This window comes from Watersipora subatra, chromosome 4 (assembly GCF_963576615.1).
Source record: "Watersipora subatra chromosome 4, tzWatSuba1.1, whole genome shotgun sequence".
NCBI lineage: Eukaryota > Metazoa > Bryozoa > Gymnolaemata > Cheilostomatida > Watersiporidae > Watersipora > Watersipora subatra.
In genome coordinates this window covers 32281755-32287776 of record NC_088711.1, presented here as the reverse complement: position 1 = coordinate 32287776, position 6022 = coordinate 32281755, and the positions used below count along the sequence as shown (strand labels likewise).

At 33.8% G+C, this 6022-nt stretch overlaps 1 protein-coding gene across 3 annotated transcripts in view; it reads left to right on the top strand.

The window, feature by feature from the left end:
* The first annotated feature begins 80 nt into the window (after positions 1 to 80).
* The window catches only part of LOC137393304 (cytosolic arginine sensor for mTORC1 subunit 2-like), a 41955-nt gene continuing 36013 nt past the window's right edge, over positions 81 to 6022 (top strand). For all 3 annotated transcript variants that reach the window (XM_068079793.1, XM_068079792.1, XM_068079791.1), the window contains exon 1: positions 81 to 188. The gene's annotated coding sequence lies outside the window, so the exon portion shown is untranslated. The remainder of the gene's footprint in view (positions 189 to 6022) is intronic.

The following is a 6022-nucleotide window of genomic DNA, read 5'->3' as shown; positions in this document are numbered from 1 at the left end:
ATATAGGCCGCATAAACTTTCTAATGCAATCTATTTGATATAAATATTTCGGGTGTACGCTCAGCCAGCCGTCACGTAGTTGGTGCTAGGCCATCACATCTAGCGCTGCGATACAAGCTCGTCTAATCCCCAAGGTTTGCTGGAGACTTCCAATCGCGTGCTTTATTGGCATTTTGAACAGGAGAATGGTGAGCGTGGAACATATAAGCTTGATTTTTAATTGGCGAATTAAAAACATTAACATGCATTTGGAAAAGTTGCTGGTGTAGTTACTCGTGATATTATATTCCTTTATACGAGAAGAAATAAGTTATGTATCTCATTTAAAGATCTCCTGATGTGTTTTTTTTTATGAACGTGGGACTTTTAAGAGAAACCTTTTGCGTGTAATATTTAAATGTATCACGTTTTAAGTCATCGTGTATTTTTATTCACTAACTTACTCTATTTTCACCACTTTGCTTGACTAAGCATGTTTAGTGAGCATGCAAAACGAAGATGTTGGTAGTTTTGGGGATTGTTGTTTGCTGAGCCCAATTACAAGTTATAAGAACTAGTAAAACTCACGAGCAGATATTATTCAAATCAAAAGTCGCATTATAATGATTGCACTAGTTTATGCACTCATCAAGTTAATTTAATGACTTTTGCGAATGGAGTAGTACCTTAAATGTTATGTAATCAATGTTAAACCAGTGCTGGCAAGTAGGGAAATCGACTTATAAAAATTTAACTAATGGGGCCTATGTTGTGTTACATAGGTGTGATGATATACAAACGAGAACAAGGGCAGCAGAAAATGTGACTAGCTAAAAAGTAATATATCCAAGCTTCTCAGTTTAGAGTCATAAGTCATTGTACTTGAGGGGAAATATTGGAGCAATCTGCAAAGCTATTTGCAAAATGGTGTTATCAACTTTTAATAAGGGTATTGTTAAATTGTGTACCTCATGAGCTGCTATGCATCATCTTGGTTGCATGCTTTTATAAAGTGGCCTGAATCGACTGCAAGGAAAAAGTTCTTTATTTATCTTTTTGTATAAAAAAATTTACATATATCGGTCTAAAATTTGTACATTTGTTACCAATTGGTATACATTGTTATTCATTTCCGCCACTCTTTCACGTTTGCTCTTAACACTATTTTCACTTGATACATTGTTATTCTACTAAAAAAGATTATATGCCGCAATGTATAGGCTATCCTGGTAGGATCCAATAGGCATTTTCAAGTTGAGGCTGATCTATTGGGCAAGTCTCATATTAGAAAATCTGTTGCATCTTGATGGTATAAGCTGCAATAAATGTAAGATAATTTTGAAGTGAGGTTTAAAATATTGTGCTAAGACACATTGAAGTGAGATGTCAGACTTGGAAAGGTTGGCAACATTGACTTGCTGTTGTAACTGCAAAGGAAATCATCACTAAACAAGATGGCTCAAAATCTAGATGAACTACGAAATAAAATTGCAGAGCTGTGTCCAAATCACTTTTTTTATTTGGAATCAAATCCCCTGTTCATATCATATCTAACGAATCAAATCACTTCCCTGATGTTTGCAATTGAAATCCCGAATCATTCAATAGTAATTTGGAAGTTTTTGAGCATTTCTTGATTATAGAAACGTGTCAAAAAGCTAAACAGATGTTCAACAAGATATGGTAGGTGTATGATATGGTAGGATATGGTACGGAGCAATGAAGCTTTTTAAATTATTATTTTTATCTTTACATTATAGAGGGTTTTAGTTATATTATACGTGTAGGTGTGTTATAGCCTATATATATATATACCCGTGATGGTGTTAGTTACATTATAGGTGTGTTATATATACCCGTGAGGGTGTTAGTTATATTTCATGTATTTCTGTGCGAGAGAAACAATTAACAGAACATTAAATAATGAAAATTATCGTTGAAACTCATTTTATTACTCACTTGTTGCCATTATATTTCAGAAACAAAAAATTTGAACCAGATAGAACTTCTCCTAGAATGCATTACAAATCCGTTTTTGCTAAAAGATTCAAATGGTGCAGTTGTTGTAGGCATAGACAATTCCTTAAAAAACAGCTTAGACCCGTTTCACTCTTGTCAGCATGAGAAATAATATATATAATTGGTTCTATTCCAGATATGATATCAATAAAATTCAGTAATTGCATAATTATAATTCACAGTTACATATGATGCTATTGTTATTAAATCAAGTGGCTGTAAATCACAAATCAACCAAAAAATATACCATATAAAAAGCAGAAATGTTCAAACTAGTAAAGACCTTCAATTGTTAGACTAATAGACATACTTTTCATACCCATACCATCTGCTATTTTACGGTTGATTTTCATCAACAAAGCATCTGCAGCTTATTAAAAATATAATTGCCAGAGCTAAGCTAAAATTAACAGGTAACTAACATTAAAGGTTAACTTGCAGCAAAATTTACATTACAGTTATTTCCTATCAAAAGATTCACCATGTCTTACTCTGCTGTATTGTAGGTTCAAAATATGTGGAAATTGGATTACAAGTTCTTAAAAGCTAAAAACTGAACAGTTAATCGCAGCCATCACGAAAACGCTGTAGGTTGGAATCCCTCTCAAATGTTATGTAGTTGAACATGATGTGCTTCTGTTTACACTTGGATGCAACCTCATTCGTCGAAATATTTTCACAAATAAACTTCATGCGTTCAATAAAACCGTGTCTATTGTCTTACGCGTCTTTTGTTCTTACGCGTCTATTTCATTATCATCGTAATGCTGTCACATTGAGCACTGATATCTCAAAACCTAGCCTGAAAATTAGTTTAATTTTTTAATCTTAGCTCAGGGTGTGCATATCATCCTCTGATGAACATGAGGAGCCTTTTGGTCACATGTGATAGTCGAAAAATGCTGCAGAAGTTGTTCACGTCATTTGGCAAGAAATATAGGTCACATGATCAGATTACGACTAAATGATCAGACCAAGCTGAAACAAAACTGTAAAGTACTAGCATCTATATTTGATAAGGGCTTTCCGGTAGAACCCGAAGTGTTGGTCATAAACTAGTACTACGAGGCATTTTATATTGAACTTTATATTGGCCTTTCATTTCACGTGATAACATCACATGTCAAAACAATAGCCACGTTAAGTGGAGTACATCATCAAAATAAGGGTTTCTACTCTAAAACCGTATTTTTAACTGATCGTTTTTAGCTTCTAAGAGTTTGTAATCACATTTCCACATATTTTGAACCTACAACACAGCAGAGTAACACACGGTGAACCTTTTAAGACCAAATAAATGTAATGTAATTTTTGACAGCTAATGTCATCAAACAGGAAAAAACAATACTTCACCATTATTCGGGTAAAACTATAAAAGTTTGTACGATTTTACAAAACTCGTAAAAACGTTTTTAGTAGCAGCATATCCATTGAGCACTTGTTCATTAACATTTCGTAACCCAAAAATTCTGGAAAATTATAATTAGTATCGTAAAATCTTTATTTGCCTCAAAATCATTTATGACCTACCAACAAACGAGTCATATCAATTTTTTGCGATATCGTTCGAATAAAATTTCTTATTACAATGAAGGAAGTAGGTAAAGATGCAGTGAAACTCGGATAACTCAAACTTCATGGGACCGAGCGAAAGTGTTCGGGTTATCAGAACATTCAAGTTTTCAGAGCAATGGCACAAGTGCATGTATTTATCAGTAGATACATGTACATATACAAACTATATATAAATCAAAAGCATATATATTGCTTGTTGCGAGTTAAAGGGCCTTTCATGTAAAGTTTTAAAATAATTATTAGAAAGTATAAATATTTCTCTATCAGTTGAGATTTGTTTGTTGTTTTAGGTGATGTGACCGCCTGGACATTTTCAGATTAAAATTGGCAAAACCGCTATTAAAACGCTATTGATCGCTATTAAAACGCTCAGAAAAATGACATCTTTTTCTCCTGAGCATTTTAACCAAGATCAATTTTGCTTCAAGTTTACCCGAAGTTATCTCGCTTTTCTTTGCTTTCGAAGGGCCGTCGCAAAGTGGATGTTTGTGAAATTTGATTTTTACAAACCTTTAGAAAAGTCGTCAACGAAAATATTTTGCCGATAATGATAATAATGATGTCTGAAAACTACTAAAAGTCGATGTTTATATCTATGGCTTAGGATAAAGTGATATTCTAAAGCGATAACGACCATCTCGGTAGCCGTTGGGCAAAAAACTGTTCGAGTTAATGATGTTCAGGTCGAGTTACCTAAAGCAATTTATCATTGCGTGGGAACGGACCAAGCAAATCTGTTCGAGTTAAACATGTGTTCGAGCTATCCGAGGACGAGTTATCCTGTATTTGAGAACTGTTACAAATCGAAGTGAAATTTCTCGTCTAACATCCTTGACCACCTAATTTGATTGGTTTACGCTATTACATAAAAACAACTTTTGTAAGTAAAGGAAAACCGGCTATTAGGGATTCTGACACCCTACGCCGTTAGGGTTCAAAGGATTAAGTTGGAAATTTTAATACCACCATCGAGTTACCACCATCGAGGTACCATCATCGAGTTACCACCATCAAGTCACCCAAATTTCCTTTCATCGTAATTTTGCAAGGACTAAGCTGCTTGAGATAAAATATACTTCTATTTTATAATCAAACATTTATCTTCCAAAAGATAGCGTGGCAAAATGTTCTTCAACAGTTTGATTTGTTTATCAAACTAAAATCATAAATTAAGGTTTTTCAAATCAAGTTCTAAATCACTTACATTTGTTCAAGTCAAGGGGGAACTACTGTAAAACCTCTAATTGAGTTCCATGGCGCTCTATTTTTCAACGATTCCTCCCTAGTGGCGGTCAGTTGGAGGTGATATTCAAATAGAGGCTGGCAGTATATTATTCAAATGGCTCATCAAAAATTTTGAAAGATAAATCTAGTCTTTTTTTTTCAGGCGAAGCGAATGGCGCCTATATTTTCCCTCTTCCAGTGGAGCGATATTAAACTTTTTGGATGCAATGAATCTGCTAACTTACCTTCAACTTGTCAAAGATCTCTAAATCAAATTTGCATTGGGAAGCCGAGAGATACCTCTACCAGTTGTTCTATTGCTTGCAATTAATCTTGATGATATTATAGCTTTTTCCTTTGCAATTTGTTAGAGGTTTAAATTTTTTATTTAATTCTAAACTCGAAGGCATATTCTTATTTTATATCTATATTTAACAATGTTGAATAGAATATCATCGCACTCATTGATGTTTGCCACAGTTTCTGGCCAAAACTAGCTTTTTATGTGCGATAGAAGAGGAGTTATGAACGTAAATCTGTAATAAGCTGTGTTAAGATAACCGCAAGGATGTTATTAAATAATACGCTATAAATCTGCAGATTTATAAGTTATATAATGGTAATCTATCAAAGGCTACAAATATATATATTCATAAACAAGTGACATAAACGAACCATACATATATTGCATACTGAAACGTAAATTAACGTTTGTAAAACAAAAATATTTGCATCATTTGCGCGAATAGTAGCATTCTGATTGTTGCTTTCGATGGAACGAACATCTTCTGGTTGTTCAGTACCTACCACAATGCCTTCTGACCTCAACTCGTTTTCTGCATTGCTGAACTAGTCGATATTAGCGTCCAAACAATCTTTTGGCAAAACAAAACTTTTTCAAAATCTTTTCGTTACATTTGTGCTAAATGCAACCCGTAAGGATTTTCCTCGCTAAGCATAACCTCTGTACCATTGTAAATGTAAACCGTTTTTATATATATGCACTTCGAATTATCAAGACCGCATTAAAGATGTTGTTGCGTCAAATTTGAGTTGATTTAAAAAAAACGTATTTTTTTGTCTATTAGTTGATATGCTGTTTGTTGTGTTAGGCAATCTCATTGTCAAGATATTTGAAGATTAAAATTGAAAAAAAGTTGATCGCGGTAAAAACGTTCAGGTCAAAAAAACATGCCCAGACTTGCCCAAAATGACATAACGCGTG